This window comes from Gymnoscopelus braueri, assembly GCF_963280865.1.
Source record: "Gymnoscopelus braueri genome assembly, chromosome: 9".
NCBI lineage: Eukaryota > Metazoa > Chordata > Actinopteri > Myctophiformes > Myctophidae > Gymnoscopelus > Gymnoscopelus braueri.
Window position 1 is genome coordinate 10845645 of NC_137610.1, and position 20492 is coordinate 10866136.

Here is a 20492-nt window from a genome sequence, read left to right on the forward strand (position 1 = left end):
AGAACAACAGTAACTAATTACATTTACTCAAGTACTGTACTTAAGTAAAGATTTGATGTACTTTTACTTTACTAGAGTATTTCCAATTTCCAGTACTTTTACTTCTACTCCACTACATCTCAGTCACTGCTATAACTACAGTATATCAAATTCTTGGCCGAAACCGAATATAGGAAACACTTGGCCGAATGGCTGAAAATTATTATTGAAAATATATATATATACAGGCTACAGTTTTTAAAATATTATTTTGTACCATTGCTTTCATGGCTATGCCTCTGTTTTAGAGCTACATGATTATGGCAACACTTATCATAACTATAATCCATATTTAGATCAGTTATTTAAAACATGTTTATTTATTGTGTAGAATTATTTATTTACTATTGCGTAGTAATATAATACAATATGTCTCAAAACATTAGCATGCCATACAGTTGAATTATTGCAAATTAAATAAATACTATTTCAAGAAATTAAAACTAATATTGAATAGCCTAACAAAAGGCAATATAATGTCTGCAGTTGCATTAATGCACATTCCCTCCTTTATGAGAAGTTACTTTCAGTTTCATTTCAGAAAGACACACACACACACACACACACACACACACACACACACACACACACACACACACACACACACACACACACACACACACACACACGTGGAAAGACTGATGACGCGAGGTTACACACACACACACACACACACACACACACACACACACACACACACACACACACACACACACACACACACAATCAAAGTCAAGCGTTCACAGCTGGTGTTAATTATTTTGCCCTGCAAACTATCGCTGGTTATCCTACGAATGTTACACCCTCTGACAAGTGGATTCTAGTTTTTAAGATGAGAACAGTTACAAAGGAAGGCTATTCCTTTCTCACTACCTTCAGTTGAGACGATGCTGTGTGAGGGGAGAGAGGTGAGGGGGGAAGGGGTGAGGGGAGAAATGCAGCCACTCTACTCCTCAGACGAGAGACGCAACGGATATATATATACTTCTCCATACAACGGTGTTTTACCGTAGTTGTGATGCTGTTGAAAAAGTGCTCTCTCTCGAGTACAGGTAGAGTTGAATGATGGTGATGGTCCTCTGTATGTTAATGACCTTGGCTGTGGCTTCACGGCTTGGCCATTGTTCTCACAGAACAAGTTTGTCCAGTATTCAGACCCATGCAGCTAGCCTCAGTGCATAATTAAGAAGCTGCTGCTTTTTTTTGTCTTTTTTTTTTCTCTCGTTTTTTTTCATTAAAAGGTAGTATTAAATGGTGTTTTCTAAAATCACATCGCGGGCCAGATTTGACGACGTCGCGGGCCAGAAATGGCCCGCGAAACACCAGTTTGACATCACTGCTATAAATGGTCAGCAGTAATGCCAAGTAGCCTATATGATGAGCTGTAGTCAATACTGTATGTTAAACATGCCAGACTGCTAGGCTATATGTTCCTTTACACAGAAACAATCTTTATTTAGCGTTGTCTTGTAAGTGACTTCGCTACTCACTTGACGTACTTCAAATAGCACAGGAATCACTTCATTGCTGTCCATCCGTCTCCCACTTGTGTAATTATCACAGTTTGCTAATTACAATCCTCTCTGTTGGAGTAGCCCACTCTCGGTCCACTCCTTTCCCTTCATCCTGCTTCTCCCCCACTTCACCTCCTCTCTGCCAATCTTAAAATAGGAAAAAGAACGAGAGGCAGACAGATTCACCGAAAACTCTCAACCTGGTCTTGGCATGTGATGATTACATAAGAGGCGATTAAATGACATAGCTGAATAAAATGTAACGAAACGCACTTCTCATTCCAGAGACCTTCACCTCAAACTTGCCGAAAGTCTTGCTCACAAAGTTAAATGACTTTCTTCCTTTATCAGTGGGCACCTTGGGCTGGCTCAGGCTATACAAACCGTGGCTGTCAGGCACCTTTTTTCTGCTCTGGCCCGGCGGTCTCCACGGACTGATCTGAGCGGAGGGCTTTGAAGAGCCCGGAAAGAGCTTGGCGATGGCAGAGCTATTTCTTCTGCCAGAGTGCCTTTCAGGGACTTCAATTACCCCGCCAAGTTATGGATAATACTCTAAAAACACACTTAGTAAAATCACATGCATACAGGCACAGACGTGCACACACATATGCGCGATTGCGCGCCCATTAACATTTTCACTTATGTATGCGCAAAGGCATCTCCACAAAATATAGAAATGCACACATGCACCCTACAGTTCCGTACACATAAAGCCATGTCAACACAAAGCACAGGCACAAGCACAGAAATTAAACAGTGCACAAACGTGCATGCATGCGCGCACTAAAAAAAATCTAATTATCCCTCGGTACTATTCCAAACATTGCAAAAAGAGGTTGGGAATCAAAAATACAAAATAAAAAAATATGGTAGAATGATTCATAAAGTTTCTCAAGAGGTTGGCCTAGAATCAGATTTGGCATAGAATCAGATTTTCATTTGATGGAGTTTCTTACTTAAGAGTACTGACAAACACAAACTCATTGTGGTCTTTCCAGGATAGCAGATGGTCCATCATTAAACTCTAGTATTCTTAGGGAAATACCTGCTTGATTTTTTACTTCATGGCTCTGCAAGCAGTTAGCCGTCAATGCAGGGTTTGTATGTGTGTGTGTGTGTGTGTGTGTGTGTGTGTGTGTGTGTGTGTGTGTGTGTGTGTGTGTGTGTGTGTGTGTGTGTGTGTGTGTGTGTGTGTGTGCGTGCGTGCGTGCGTGCGTGCGTGCGTGCGTGCGTGCGTGCGTGCGTGCGTGCGTGCGTGTCTAAGCTAATAGCAAACTGCTGGGTTTTGTATGAACGCTGCCAGTAGGCCACATAAGTTTAAAAATATAATGCTTTTAACCCTAACCCGTTTTATACTTGTTTAATATTTGACGTTATTGTTATAATAGTCATACGTCATAGGTACGTCAGACGACTGGCGTCATAGATGTCACAGGCTGCATGGTCATGAAGAGTGAGATCCACATTAAAGCCAAGTCCATGATGTACAGTAGGCTACATTGGAGCCATACAGTTTGTGGATCCCAAGATTGCCAAGCATTCGACCACTATGTTCACACCGTGTTAGTGCAATACCTTAACACAGATAATAGTTTAGAATGTATTGATTTGATGTACTGTATCTAGAGGACAATTATTTATCGGTATAAAGAGTGAAAAGCTTAGCTGAACACAACCCTGGGGGACCCCAACATTGATCATGATGGCAGATGACAGGGTATTGTTTACCCTTAGGGTTCAATTTTGTTCCAACAGAGTTGCGTACAACCTGGACTCTGTAAAAGAAAAGAAAGAAATTAGACATACCAATGAATCAAGTTTGGAGTAACTTCCAGCAGGACCATTCGATACCTGCTTGCATTGCATTGCATTGCATTGCATTGCATTGCATTGCATTGTATTGTATTGTATTGTATTGTATTGTATCGTATTGTATTGTATTGTATTGTATTGTATTGTATTGTATTGGATCTCCAGAGGAGGCAGCTTTGCTCTTGTTACACTTCTCATGCCCTCATTTCACCTCCCTCCTCCTAATCAGTAAAAACATACTCCGACTACAGATGAGGCAGTGTGTGTGTGTATGCGTATGTGTGTGTGTGTGTATGTGTGTCTAAGGCCATTGTACAGTGGCCGTGTGAGAGGTGAGTGACAGAAGCCGAGCATGTAACTTGACAGATCTTCAATGGCTTTCTGGAACCTTTTCCTCCATTCCAGGAGAACGCCTCTTCACCTCTCCGCCTCGCTGAATGTCCTCGGCGTCGCGTCAAAGGACAGATCCTGCACGGAGTGACATTAACTCACAGGGAAAGGGCTGCATTTTTTCTCCCACCCTGCCCGTCTCTGAGTCTTTGTGAGGAGAGGCGGGCCTCTGTGCCTGGGTAAGATCCAGACTTGGACCTCCTTCCTGTCTCACACTCTGAGCAGAGCCCGGGCCCAGTCAATACAGCTTTTCTGAACTTATGGGAAAGTATTGGGTCTCTCTCCCACACTCTTACAACCACCCACCCATCTGTATGCAACAAACACAAACACACACACACACACACACGCAGGCACGCAGGCACGCACGCACGTATGCACGCACGCACGCACGCACACGTCACACACATAGTGTTATCTCTACTGAATCACGATCATACTCATCCTATATTAAAATTGGCTAATGGGAGGGCAGGCTGGTCGGCGGGCGGACCACGGCCACGTCACTCTGACTGAGACTTCAAATAATATTTATACATATTTTTGGAAATCTCTATGGGAAAAATGTATGGGTTTTCTATCTGTGGCACCACAAAAAGGCTGCCACTGCTATGCCCTATATAAGCAGGACCACGGCCACGTCACTCAGATATAACCATAAACAAACCCGATACATGTGACTATGACTCAGACATAACCATAAACAAACCCGATACATGTGACTATGACTCAGACATAACCATAAACAAACCCGATACATGTGACTATGACTCAGACATAACCATAAACAAACCCGATACGCCCACATATAGGCATGTGATTAGGACTCAGCCATAACCCTAAACAAACCCGATATGCCCATTTATGGAGATCCGACTGACTTCAAAGTCTGCGCGCGCATCGGCATGGACTCGAGGGAGTGCGGTGCCTGCCGCCGAGTCGTTCAGATATAAGGTTATCCGAAACCGCCCATCCAACCAATATGCCCATGGGCATGCCAATATACAGGGTATGGATATATACTAATGACATATGCAATATATATATATATATATCCATATGGGCATAAAAGGGACACAGGTAGACAGATAGATACAGAGATCTCCACTTGGGCAAAAAGGGACAGACGTGTACAACAGCTACTCTGACAAATCCTCCGACTCTATGACTCAGACATATTGGTCGGACCGGTGGTACGACGTACAGTAGGTGTGGGGGCCGCGTAGCAGCCCGAACCTATAATAAATAATCTCCTGCTTGCACAATCGCACGAGTGCAAACTGAGAATGTATTTTTGTGTGAATGGGTGCGTGTGCAGGTGCATGTGAATGAACGTCATGCACATCGTCTCCATGTCAAACTGAGTTTTCTTTATCTTCTCAACGTGTGTGTGTGTGTGTGTGTGTATGTGTGTGCGCGCGTGTAGAGCCCGGGGGGGATAATAGCGCACCGCGGCCCTGCGGTGGCCTTATCGCTGATCAGGTTAACCAAGCGCCAGGTGAGGCAACGTAAACACATGGCATGAAGATTTATCGGATGGTAGGGCCATCATATTGAGTTTCAACTGTCAACAGATGGTTAATTTTAGATCCAAGGACCAAGCAATCATCAGTAATGTATATGTGATGAGGTCGGTATGGAGCTTTGGTGTAAAAAACGCACTCCTCAGCTGAAATGACCCTGTCCGTTGCTGCGTCAGGCGGATGCTTTTTGGTGATTATGAAAGACAGCCGGCCAGGCAGGAAGGCTGATGGGGAAGAAACGGCAGAGAAGGCTCTGGATGCCGGGGCTTGACCTCAGGCCCTGCCATATGACAAATGGCAGGGCCTGAGGTGACGTTTATGGTCCCCAACCTTCGAACCCCCCATCCAACAAGATGGATGTTTTTTTATGGGTTTCATAGAAACAATAATTCACTTTCAACCTAGTGTGCATATGTTGGGTGTGTGATTATTGACAGAGATTTTTTTTTTTAAATGCTGAAATAGCTACAAGCTAAGACATTGCGATGTGACGTGGTGTGAGCATGTAGATCAGCTATATTTTCACACCATCTATACACCATTGTATGATGAATTATAAAATAGGGTTTAAAGGGATAGTTCACCCCCAAAATGACTTTTTTTCTATGGATTAGTCACCCCATGGAGACTTGAATTCATGGACTTTTTTTTTCTTTTTTCGCATTCCTAAGCCAATAATTTGATGACCAGCAGCGGTTCCGGTAGGAGACACAAAGAGTCTCCTTTGTATCTTCTACCGGGACCGCTGCCTACCGGTCCGCTGGTCATCAAATTATTGGCTTAGGAATGCGACAAAAACAAAATAATATCCATGAATTCAAGTCTCCATGGGGTGACTAATCCATAGAAAAAAAGTCATTTTGGGGGTGAACTATCCCTTTAAGTGGTTAAATTAACACTGAAGACATTATTGCTGAGGTCAATCTTTTTTTTATTAATACCTTCTTGCTAATTGCCACGTTTATAATTTGGTTATTGTGTTCTGTTCAGTTTGGCCATTGATCATCCTACAAACTGAAATCCCTTGTATGTTTAATCGTACTCAAAAACACGCATACAGGATTCCGATTTTGACTCTGATTTTGACTTTGCTCTTTTATTAGTTGAAAACTATTGCGGGTCTATCTACTATTCTACTTCATATGTTCGTCTAGATTACATTCAGATCAGATTACATGACATTGTTCTTTCTTTCACATCACAGCATTGTGGCGCGTAACGTAACCTCGTATGTCTAAATTGGAGCAGTCTGTGGAGGAGCACTGTAAATGAGTCTTAATGAGTTTCTACGCATTTATTTTCTGCACTGCTAGACAGCCCCGTGGCAGCAGTGTGCAGAGAGATGTCAGCTACTCCTGCTGGGGCTAATATCCTCCAACCTCTATGATGACACCGCCACCAGTCATTCACATACGCACAGGTAATTGCATGCTTCGGGCTGTGTGTGTGTGTGTGTGTGTGTGTGAGTGTGTGCGTGCGTGCGTGCGTGCGTGCATGCGTACATGTGGGTGTGTCTGACATCTCACTGTGTTCAGGAGAGAGGGGAAAGGGAGTGTAACCAGCATATGGCCGACAGGAATTCTCCGGATCACTTGTCTTTCTTCGTGTCACTGGGAGAAAAAACACTCGAGGTCAGTTTCTCCCCATCACGATGCCTGGGACCCAAGCCTGCTATGTTCAGAATGTATGTGTGCCAGTGTAGTGCTCAACAGCACCTGCACAGCCTCAGATGGCTGAGGAAATGTAGTGCTCATTGGGGGGGTTATTGCCGTTTTCCAAGCCTATTTTTCGCTTCTCTTTCAAATGCCCGATTGCGATTGTCTGGGGGAAGAAGCTCTTTAATGGCCTTGTGGCAACGGAACCACTTTCCATGTGGAAGTAGGGATGGGAAGATATGAAATGTTCATGTCACGATTATTGTGAGCAAAATAATTGCGATTTACGATATTATCACGATGATGTAAATATGCTTAAAAATCTTAAAATGCCACTTTGTATATCTTAGATATCTTAGAGGGGGGGGGGTGAAGATGAAGAAGATTAGATATTCTAGAAAGACAGGAACTAACCATGTCCTTGTTTATGACTCTTAACAGCTGCTGGGTAGAAGCTCTTCCTGAGCATCGAGCCTCAAACTCTTACCAGTCCACAAACACTCTGTTTCCAAGGTGTTGTTGATTGATTGATGTAGTTTATTTAGTAAGACATGAGAATAGTACATGACAGTACATAACAGTACATGGAAGGACAAATTCACAATACAAGGTCTACTAAACTGGAACTCTCATATAAGCACTGAGCTTGTTTAAGATGAGAACCCCATGCACACAAATCATGATGACATATAAGAGGCAGATAGATATACACACTACTATACAGAATGTCATACAATCAGCTTTCAGGTTACTGGTATGAAGAGAGAAAAATATATATATATACAAAAGAGGAAAATGAAGGGGGGGGGGGGGTAGGTTAAGACTTAGACAGGGGCCATTTTCGAATTGCAGCCTCCTGAAGGTGTATCTTTAGGGCAGTTTTGAAAGTGAGTAGGGTTTTACACTCCTTTACTCCTTTGTTTGTTGTGTTGTTGCCTTTCTACATCTCTGCATATCTGTCTGCGTGTCTTTATCTCGATGTGCCCAAATATGGATGACTGATGTCATAGTACTGGTGTCATAGTACTGACAAAACACATCTTATTATTAGCCCATTTCAAATTATAGATTTAACTAAAGTGGCCATTCACTTTGAGTAACGTCATTAGCTATTCCATAATAATGATGTCATCTAGGAATTACATCACACCATCGTCATCACATTCAACATAATTGTCCTTTTAAATGTTTTTATTCTATTTCCCAACACAACACCATTCAGAAACTGTTAGCAACACATTGCCCTGCCTTCTAACCTCTTCTGTAAATTAGTTCCACTGATTCACAGTGGTGCTGGTGTGTGAAATGTTTCACTGGACGATACATCTGAAAGGAGGACAAAGGCTTTCCTCCTGGCCGGCTGCTGTGGCAGTCGGACACAAGCTGTACTCTTTTGAAGGTTGCGATCACGGTTGCAACCACAGTGATAGCAATGTCCACATCTTCAACACATTGTCTTTACGCTGGATGAAGTTGACCACAGTGAAAACTGGAGGAGGAGAACATCACCTTGAGGTTCCCTGCGTGCGCGCGGGCCACACAGCTGTTCTGGTAGAAGATATTGTCTACATCTGGGGGGGATATCCTTACTGTAACGTGCTTTATTCATTTGATGTTGACAACCACAGATGGTCCAAACCCAATATTTCTGATACCGTTCCAGAAGGGAGGTACGACCACTCAGCCTGTGTCTTGAGGAAGGTCATGTATATTTATGGAGGAATCACCCAGCTGACTGGACACACTAATGACATCTACAAGTTGGACACAACCACAATGGTCTGGTCTTTAATTAACACCAGAGCCACTCCACCAACTGCATCATTTCACTCTGCAACCATCATCGGGACAAAGATCTTTGTATTTGGGGGCAGGGGGGTCCAGGGGGACTTCAACAACAACATCAGTGTGTTTGACACAGAGACCAACTGCTGGCTGAGCACACCTCAGCTCCTCTTCCAGAAGGACGCGCGGGTCATTCAGCCTTTGCCTACAATGGAGAGCTGTACATATTTGGTGGCACTAACTCAAAGCAATTATGCAATGATCTGTGGAAATTCAATCCACAGATCCTCTCGTGGAAGAAGGTTGAGCCCAAAGGGAAAGCCCCATGTGGTAGGAATTTGATGGGCTGTTGCATGGTGGGAGATCGTATCATCCTCTTTGGAGGATACAACACACCTGTTGACCTGACCATGATCTTAGATTTAAGTCCTAATCTGAAGATGTTATGCAAGCTAGCAGTTATTCAGTACGGTGTGGAGCAGTCTGAACTCACACATGACATCAGGTGGGAACTGGCGGCCATGACTACCAACAATAACTGAAACCATAACATAGCCAGGGCCGCAGGAATGGGGGCGCGCGCACGCGACTTCGCAGCGGGCCCCGCATTTCTCCCAGACGGCTCTGAACATAGCCCTATAAAAAGAGAAACAAACTGTGATCCCATTTAAAAAAAAATAATAATAATAAAAATAAACAAACTGCAGATGGCAACGGGGTCGAAGCATATCAGAGAAAGATGAAGAGGATGGCCCTCAGGAGAAAATGCCGACGAAGAGGAAACATAAAAACATCATGTGGTTCACAGTGACATGTGTAGACCAAGGACCAGTGGAGATTATTAAGTGGATGATGTGGGAAGACGGATTCTCTGCTGGAACTGTTACCTCCACGACCCTCTGGATAAGTGGATGAAGAGGGATGGATGATGGATGGATGGATGATGGATGGATAAGTGGGTGGATGGATGGATTCACCAAATTAACACGTTGCCTGCCATGGACGCATAAAGTCGTTCTATTATCAAATTATTATTTTCTTTTTTTAATTCCACAAGGGGCACCCTAACACAGCTTTGGGATGATCCATCGTCACTCAGAGAATAAATACGTGGATGTGACGTCATTCCAAAAAACTTCACATCCATCCACCCTGACTATGCGATTTTTAGAAAAACACTCCTAACTCAGTCTCTTTTTTTTTGCATTGAAAACCAACCGTTTTCAACGGGCCATAGCCCCAAAATGGCCGATCGGCGTTGGAATGTTATTGTTCCAATGGACACACGGATCCCTCCGCCTCCTCACAGGGACTTTTTTTTTGTACGCCTGATAATTTTCGCGATAATTATAGTACCCTGCGATACCGTTATCATGGACGTTTTTTATCGCGATATCCGATAATATCGTATATCGTCCCATGCCTATGTGGAAGCATCTCAAAGTCCATGGTCAGGATGGCTACAATCTTTTATGATTCTGAGAGCTTTGCTGACACAACGTCCGTCTTAGATGTTCACGTCCACTGATGTGCTCGGCTGTCCCCACGACACTTTGCAGTTCCACAAAACACATGTAGACCAGATGGGCATACTCCCAGGCCCCCTCCAGGATCCTTGCAAGCGAAAAGAGTTGTTCGGTTGTTCCACGACGAGGATTAATCTGCATTGTTCCTCATGAGGTTGAACTATAGGCCAGACCCTCGATCCTTTCCAGTACCTTACTGTAGACTTTTGTAAAGGGGCACCACTTGGACTTGGGAGTAGAGCCCCAGCTCCCCGGTCTTCCAATCCCTCAGTAACATGATACAGCGTGCACATCAAAAAACAAGAGATCAGAAAAGAATGTGTGATACTGTATGTCTTTTTTCATTTTCCTGAACCGGTTATCTGACAAAAGTCGCAATAATTCAAAAATATTGTTCATACATTTGTCTACCCGTCTGTTATTAACTTCAATGCATTCCATTGATTTTACGGCTCCAGTTTGCCTCCTAGGTGCATCAATGGTGCGTGCCTGGCGTGGAATACATACAAGTTCCTTGCCACCAACCAGAAACCAGCACACTGCAAGACATGACACAGACGCACACACACAAGCCCTGGCTTGACAAAAATGGTATGTTACAGTGAATCACTCAGTGTCATAATTTATCCTCAGCCTCTTCTGTCTTCTTTCCTCAGATTTCAGTGTAGATCAGTCACTTTTTATGAAGGATAACTAGAGGCTTAGCGAGCTTTTTAAAGTAGCTTGCTCAACTCTGCCAGTGTATATGATAGCATGTGTGTATTTGTGCATATCTATATATGTATATGGTGCACTGTATGTGTGCATGCATGCGTGCGTGTGTGTGTGTGTATGCCTATCCAGCTACCTCGTGATTCATGCAATACCCCCCCCCCCACCCATATGCGACTTTGAAATATTGCCCTTCCTTGGAAAACTGCCGCAAATCCTATATCCCGCATCCTCGTGTGCATTGCTAAACATCCAACAAATCTCTCTTGTTCCTGGTCTCTTGTCTTTTATATTGAACCGACTGCAGGCAGCATTTGTCATGAAAATAATCCCGGGGATCCTATCTGGGGCAAGCATCCATTAATCATATCCATATTGAGGGGAGCGACAGATACCCATATCAGCATTTACATAAACAAGTGGAACAGAGAATGAATCCAAACGATGTGCCATGAAGTATATGGACAACGCCAAGCTGGGAATGGCAACAAGGGAGATAGTTGTGTAGCAGCCTACTTTGCTGTAGCCACGTGCTTGACAGTGACAGCCATAAATGTGCAGGATTGCGGTCCGGAACATGTCTGATAACTCAATGAGGGAGTCACCTTGTCTCCTCTGGGCCATCCTAACAGCTCATGTCGGTGGTATCAGGTATCTGATAATACAAAAAAAATAGACAAATAAAAAGAGGGATCCTCCTGTCTTCTGTTTTTCTATGAATAGAGCGGTGTTGGTGGGGGAGGGTGGGGGGGGGGGTATAATAAGGCTCCTAAGGATGTTGTTAAATAGAACAACAAACAACTAATCTGTTGAGTCATCTCCTTACAGCTGCGTGCCTCTGTCCCTGTCTGCTCTCTATCTTTAGCTCTCTCATTCTCAGACTTCGCTGTGCAAGTGTGTGCAAAATGCGTTCAAGAGGTGGTATAGGCTGTGAGGCCGTGTGCACGCATGAAGCATGTACGTGTCTTTGAGTATAATGTGCATTAGTTTGTTACTTTGTGTGTGTGTGTGTGTGTGTGTGTGTGTGTGTGTGTGTGTGTGTGTGTGTGTGTGCAAATGTTGCTTGTGGGTATGAATGAGTTCATGTCTGTGGGTATGTTTTGTTTGTATATGTAGTAAGTATACAGTATGTGCTCGTAAATCTATAGGTGTGATGAGTGCATGTGAAAGCATGGATTTAACCCTGTAAAGCCTGAACTATGAAGGAAAGGTCAGAAAATTAAAAAATCTTGAAAAGGGACACTTTATTGGGTCTTAAAACATTTTTAATTTTGTTTTATTTTTTTTAACATTCCTTTTTATCATTTATTTGTTGTATCATATTTGATACAAGGGGTATTACAAGGGGTATTTCAAGTCGGTTTTAACAACTTTAACATTTATTTTAAAACTACAGGTAATTTTTTTTAATTTTGTTATATTTCTTTTAACATTCCTTTTTATCATTTATTTGTTGTATCATATTTGATACAAGGGGTATTACAAGGGGTATTTCAAGTCGGTTTTAACAACTTTAACATTTTTACCTGTAGTATCAAATATGATACAAACACTTTGACACCGTAAAGGACTATAGACCTGTAGTATCAAATATGATAAAAACACTTTTGACATAATAAAAAACAAACTCAAATGCAAAATTTTGAGAGCTCATAAGTGCATTCAAGTTATCCAACACTTATTTCAAAATATTAGTAAAGATATACTAGGAAAACTTACCAGAACTGCTTAAAAAATATTGTTTGTTAGTAGTGCATCTGTTTAGTTGATGGCAGCCATTTTGGGTCAGACCACCTGAGGCTCTGTAACTACCTGCAGTGCAAATGGTATGGTCCAGGGGGAAGTGGGGATGTGTCAGATATGATACAACAGGTTCTTGGTCCAAGTATTGATTACACTGATTTATTAAAAAATAATTAGTTGTGTGTATCATATATGATAAGTTTGGCGTTAAGTAAGTGTGCATGCACGTATGTATCACTGATCGATTGACTGCAAGGAACTGTTGTCTCTGCTCGTATAGCGCTCAGTGGGTCCTTCAGGAGAATGTTCTCTTTCATTGCATTACGTCCACCCAATATCTACTTTCTCACTGTGCTGTGAGGTGGGGCTAACCTTAGTGTGTGTGTGTGTGTGTGTGTGTGTGTGTGTGTGTGTGTGTGTGAGTGTCTGTGTGTGTGTGTGTGTGTGTGTGTGTGTGTGTGTGTGTGTGTGTGTGTGTGTGTGTGTGTGTGTGTGTGTGTGTGTGTGTGTGTGTGTGTGCATGTGTTTGCGTGTGTGTGCGTGCATGAGTGAGGGTGCATGTGTGTACGTCCATGATTATGTGCGTGTTTTATTATGGCCTGAGGGGTAACAGGCAAACTGCTGCTCAAGTGCTCTCTGGGTAGAATACATATGAAGCATCAATATGTACATGCTGGCCATGCAGAGTCAAAGATGCAGGTTGTGAGTTTTTTTGGAATCTTTGAAATTTGATAATTTAAAATGTTATCTCAAACCAGGGCTACTGTGCCAACAAAAATATGAGGCCAGTGGTTGTAAAATTGTGTTGGTGATGAGAAGGTCGAACTCGGAGCATGTTTTCAGCAATGAGAACATTGCCAGCCGGCCGGTCCTCCCTTAAGCCAATTTTAATGTCGCTTCGCGGCCCTCACATCTATGTCGCCGAGCTCCATATATGGAGCTGACAGATTTGTTTGCACCTGACGCCATGACGACACGTTGAGGCGTAACTCCATATTTGGGCGTAGCTGCAATGGGAACTCCCAAATATATACAAATATTTTGTACTGCTGTATACGTAGATAACGAACAACACTATAAGACACCATTAAACAAGTAGGCTATAATGACAATAAAATTCTTAATGTAGTATTAAAAACATGGGGGGGATGTGTGAAATGAGAAATTTGGCACTGAACGGCACTCACACACACACACACACACACACACACACACACACACACACACACACACACACACACACACACACACACACACACACACACACACACACACACACACACACACACACACACACACACACACACACACACACACAGACCAACCAACCCTCTTACAGATGGCTAGCCCCCTACAGAGCCAAACCGTAAAAGCACTTGTCAGTCTCTCTTCCTGTGCTCAGTTTGTGTTAGCGCACACTGCCACTCTCCCTCTCTCTCGCTTCTGTTTTTCTTAAGCCTGATTTATTATTTTGTACTTTGGTTTTTACGCCAGTGTCACAATGAGCTTATAAAGCTTGTAGATCAGCTATTTTCAGCATGCAACAGGGTATAAACCAAGCCTTACTTTTCCCATTCGCTGTAGCTGTATCTCAACTCTGTCTCCGTTGTCTGTCTGTCTGTCTCTCTCTCTCTCTCTCTCTCTCTCTCTCTCTCTCTCTCTCTCTCTCTCTCTCTCTCTCTCTCTCTCTCTCTCTCTCTCACCACCTCCTCTCCTCCTCTCAGGGTAGTAGAGCCCTTTCTTCTTTGAGAGGAGTTTGATCTTCAGACAGTGGAATCTACTGTAGCTAGCATGTACTGAATTTCTGTACTTGAGGGATCTGCGCGCTCGCGTGCATGCGTGCGTGCGTGCGTGCGTGCGTGTGTGCGTGCGTGCGTGCGTGTGTGTCTGTGTGTGTCTGTACCTTATGTTCCTCAGGAAGATGAAAGTGCACCTGCAGCCCTGCCACCTTTCAGCTCTGTTAGGTATAAAGCAGCAAGAATAGTTCAGACTTTAAACTAGAAATGCAGCTCTAACCTGTTTATTCACACAGAGCAAAGCAACCATAATATTCTCCATATTATAAATATAGATATATCTGTCTATCTCTATATATATCTGTATATAAATATATATACACATACAATACATGTATGTATGTATGTATGTATGTATGTATGTATGTATGTATGTATGTATGTATGTATGTATGTATGTATGTATGTATGTATGTATGTATGTATGTATGTATGTATGTATGTATGTATGTATGTATGTATAGGTAATGGACAACACTACATGTATAAGATCCCCATTATGCAAGTAGGCTATAAAGACAATATAATGCTACATGTATATACATTGTGAGTTAATAATGAATATGCCTTCACCTAGTGTGGTTTTTACTGCTCTCAGTAGATAGCACACGTTTTTGGTTGGATTTTGCATAGCAAGTTAAAAGACTAGACCACTTTCTTACAAACACTTTAACAATCAAATATAGTGCTTTGAATGATGCTGTGATAAATGAGGTCTTTGGGGGAAAAAACATTAATTTTTTCTGACCTGCCCTTCTGCAAACCTTTCTTTTTTCTTTCCCCTCTCCTACTGTACCTTCCTCCACGGACTAAACGTTATCTTTATTAAAGCAATGTGACGCTTTGGTGCGAGTTTGCGAGTTTGCGAGTTTGAGAGAGGGTCTGTGTATACTTGTCTTTGTATTTCTTGTGTATTCGTGTCAGAGTTGATGTTGGTGTGAGTGTGTGTGTGTCTGTTGTAAGTTGGCAAGGACCATGACCTAAAATCAACATTCTGTCAGTCAGAATGACACACACGTGTGCGTGTGCAGACACACGCAGACATGCACGCACCCACACCTGGGTGGAGATTACACATCCAATGTGTTTCCCTGGCTCACAAAAATTATTTACTTCCAAACAGGTGTAGATCATAGGGAGGAGCGAGTGTGTTTGCATTTCTTTGTGTATGTACAGTATGTGTGTGTGTGTGTGTGTGTGTGTGTGTGTGTGTGTGTGTGTGTGTGTGTGTGCGTGTGCGTGTGTGTGCGTAGTCGCTTATATGAGTATGTGCACGCGCATGTTTGTGGAATCGGTAATGTCTGATTTTTGAAGTGCGCAAGCACTGAGCCAAGTGTTGCATATTGTCAGATGGCTTTGTTGCCAGATGAAACACAGAGAGAGAGAGAGAGAGATGGAGTGAAAGAGAGAGAGATGGAGTGAAAGAGAGAGAGAGAGAGAGAGAGAGAGAGAGAGAGAGAGAGAGAGGGGGGGGAGGAGAAGGAGTGAACGACAGAGGGAGAGAAAGAGAGATGAGAGATGAAGGCAAAAGCTGAACTTGAGTAACCCTGCTACTATCCCTCTTTGAATTTGGTGAGAATGTATCTGAGGATCTTTCCTGTCACTGAGCATTTACTGTGGACAGTCCTCCTATTTCCAGGAATTATTCATTACAGGGCCACAGCATTTTTCTAATTGGGCCCCCCGCCCCCCCTCCCCATGTGGACTTCACAAAACACATGACACGCTTCTATTGCTGTAAGCTATTTAACCACATGAACCCTCGGGTCCCTTTTCTGGGTATGTGAAAATAGAAGCTCTACTATAGCTCACAACAGGTCGTGTTGTGACGCGTTGTGTGCTTGTAAGGCTATTTTTGGGCTACTTTCAGCAAAGACATTTTTGTAGAGGAAAAAGAGAGGGGGCCAAGGATAGAAACCCAGCGGCCCCGCTCAAAGAAGTATAATATAGGGTTTAAGTGGTTAAAGCCAGTATTCAACATTGCATGTAGTTTAAAGCCAGTATGCTGTTAACACCAACATTGAATGTAGTTTAAGACTTCGTTATCGACCACACAACACCAAAAAGGTGGTTCCAGGCTCTAGAATATTAATGAGGTACGTGCACTAGTGCGGCTCAGTCACACACTGTGCACTGGTTGACATGTCTGCGGCAGACGCTCTGAAATAACTTGTTTATGACATGCCTCTCTTACTGTAAGCTATTTTACCATAACGTCGCTGTCGGGCACAAACCTCAATGATTTCAACCTTTCATTTTTTTTCACCCTTTACATCTGTGTGTGTGGGTTTTGCAAATATTGAACCAATGAAAAATATAAAAATGCACTTCATGACTAAACCTCCTATCTCATTGGATCCTCAATCTGTAAAACCAACTCCAACTTGTGGAGATAGTAGTTTTTTCCATCATTGATTTGACTGACAAAGTCAGATGGAACCCACCGCCCTAAACACAATTGTAGGCATTACATTTAATTTGACTCGGTTCCACAGATAAATATTCTGAAAATAGCCGACCGCTTGTTGATCGGCTATTTTCACAATGTTTGCATCTTTCTTATGTAATATTTGACAATTTGGCCAATTTGGTATTAAAAAGGTCTTAAAAGCGATTAAATTGTAAATTTAGAAATGTGCAGATACCCTGTATAGTATAAGTGTATATATATACACTTATACTGTTGGTTTGTTTACTGTTGAGTGAGAAAACAATGTTGCACATTAAGCTAATCATCAAAAAAATTGGGATCCCCAGTTTGGGAACCACTGCCGAAGAGTTCCCACTGGGTTATTGAAAATAAGTCTTTAGAATCACAGGTGATGATTCTTAAGACATGGCATACATTGTAGTTATTTGCTAAATTAAATACACACCAGCTTTTGTCAGCTGTACTGCATCTTTTCAGAGCATTAAAACTCCCATATTATCAGATTATCATTTTATATCATATGGCTGTTTCAACTTATCTATTTCGATACCATTGAAATGATGTAGTAGCAGAACACAGTCTCACACACACACGCACGCACGCACGCACGCACGCACGCACAATTCATTTGGATGCAGCAAACTCTTCAATAGTCTTTATCTTGGAGCAATCCAATCAGCGAAATCTATTGAATTGAGAAACGTTTCTTTGGGGCCTGGCTATCAGAGTGTTGCCAGGTCAACTGTTTTTAACCTGTAAATAAATACAATACAGAGCACATACACACACTGTACACCAACAGAGCATGTATACAATATTTTTGGATTCTTGGCTAACCTTTTCCTTCTGAATCACAGCAGATGATGTACACAATGAGTACATTAAATGCATGATAACCTTGAATGTAATGTCTAGCCCACTGGTTCTCAAACTGTGGGCCGGGGCCCACTGGTCCCTGAGGATATTGCAAGTGGCAATACAATTGCCAAAACACTAAGATTTTTATGATAATATAACATTAATATGATAAAGCGATATCAATAAATGAGAACTTAAAGTATTCCACATTGGTTCCATTGATCTAAGGTGGAATACAATCGCTTGCAATCGCAATTTTATATTTATATATATATATATATATATATATTTTTTTTTGTTCATATCTGACGTTGATATTGACATAAAACTGTCCGCAGTGTTTGTTTTAGATGCACCCCTCCGGAAGACGAGCAAGACGAGATTTCACCCAGTATGTAGTTTTATGTCAATATGAACGTCAGATATGAACAAAAAAAAATATATATATATATATATATATATAAATATAAAATTGCGATTGCAAGCGATTGTATTCCACCTTAGATCAATGGAACCAATGTGGAATACTTTAAGTTCTCATTTATTGATATCGCTTTATCATATTAATGTTATATTATCATAAAAATCTTAGTGTTTTGGCAATTGTATTGCCACTTGCAATATCCTCAGGGACCAGTGGGCCCCGGCCCACAGTTTGAGAACCAGTGGGCTAGACATTACATTCAAGGTTATCATGCATTTAATGTACTCATTGTGTACATTATTTGTTGTGTACAATGTGTACAAATTAATAAATATGCGATCTAGCGCATGTACCGTACGCTTTGGTTTTTCGCTGCAGTGGACTCGGGGTGGAGTTATGATTTTTTTCTACAGTACCACTCGTCCTAGGATGTAATACTATCATATAAAAGGTAAGAAAAACGTAGTCCGGAATTCTCCTTTAACTGGTCAGACGGGTGGGCCGCGAATGCTTTCAAGATTTGGGCCCTCATCCAGAAAAGGTTGAGAACCAGGTTTACCCTATGAATTTGGGTACATTGTGCTGTGTTAGGTTGATCATACTACAACCCATGCACAAGAATATGACAAATCTACATATTGCTTTCATGTTTTACTGATGAGGGCTATTATTGCCAAGGCATGATGTCAGCCTGAGGTCTGTTAACAAAAATATGGTTTTAACTGGTACACTTTGGTTTATGAGAATGTCATGGCTGTAGGCTTTGTAATTGAGTCTTTATTCCCCCCCCAGCCAGATGGCTATGGCTGCACAAACAAGTAACCCTTCTATATTTTCAAGAATAGGGTGGATGTTGGCAGCTCTCTCATGCTCTTGCAGCATAACAACAGCCAACAACAGCCATTCAAAATGCAGGACGTGTTCTCTACGATATCTGTGTAAAATTGTGGTACATACAGTACAAAACATACATGATTGATGAAAATATTTTTGCAGCTTTGGGTATATAGCCATTGACCTCAGCTTCATAGAAAAACAGACAGTTGTATACCGAATGACGAGTAAACAGAAGTGCTGCTTTCAAAGTGTCCCTGAGAAAGCACTGGAATTTCATCTTCAGTTTGAGAACACACGCACGCACGCACACACACGCACACGCGCACACACACACACACACACACACACACACACACACACACACACACACACACACACACACACACACACACACACACACACACACACACACACACACACACACACACACAGATATGTGGTTGTCCGGAACCGCCGATCCGACCAATATGCCCATATAGTGCGTGCCAAAAATCCTGAAGGGGGCGTCAACAAGTGTCATTTGGTAGCGGCGGACATCTTTGTGGGGTATAAACAGGTTGACTTAACATTGCCCCCCACCAGTATGTCTGCAGCTACTATGCCACGACCCCCCCCAGAGCCACATGTCTGACCGCTATGCCTATAGAGAGTATATGCACAGGTTGAGGTCAAAAGGGGGTGGAGCCTGGAGTCAGCAAAGCCAGCTAACTCCACCCCCCTTTGGTGGACTTAGCTGGTTTAGCAGAAAGTTAGAGGATCCAATGGAGTTAGCTGGTTTTGTCAGAAGCAATTTTTAATCAACAGACAGACGTAAAGGGTGTTCAATAGCACTGATTTATGGAAAAAAATGCAAAAGCGGAAAAATTGAGTTTTCTGCCGGACAGCAACGATATGCATATATGGGACCAACCGACTTCAAACTCGGCATAAAAGGGACACAGACTCTACCCTCTCCTACCAGTCATATCCACAGCCAAATCGGCCTTCTACCTCATTCACACATTTGTTACCTCCCGTCTGGACTAATGCAAGGGAGTCCTGTTTGGGCTCCCAAACAATTAAAGTACCTGGATAGGCTCCAGTAAGTCCAAAATTCAGTTCTCACCTGCACCAAGCCTTGTCAGTACATCAACCCCACCCGTGAACAGCTGCACTGGCTTCGTGTTAAGTTCTGCATCCATTACAAACTCCTCCTTCTCACCTACTAAATGTCTCAACGCTGTGGCTCCACAGTACCCCTCAGGCCTCCTCCATAAACATACTCTTTCATGGAACCTGTGGTCCACAGACTTGGACCTCTTCTCTGTCCCCCAAAACTAGCAAGCAAACCTTTGGGGACAGAGCCATCAGTGTGGCAGCCTCCACCCTGTGGAAATCTCTCCCAATGGAGATTCACCATGCTCTAGCTCTTTGAAGGCTGCCTTGAAAAGACACCTACTGTATTCTCT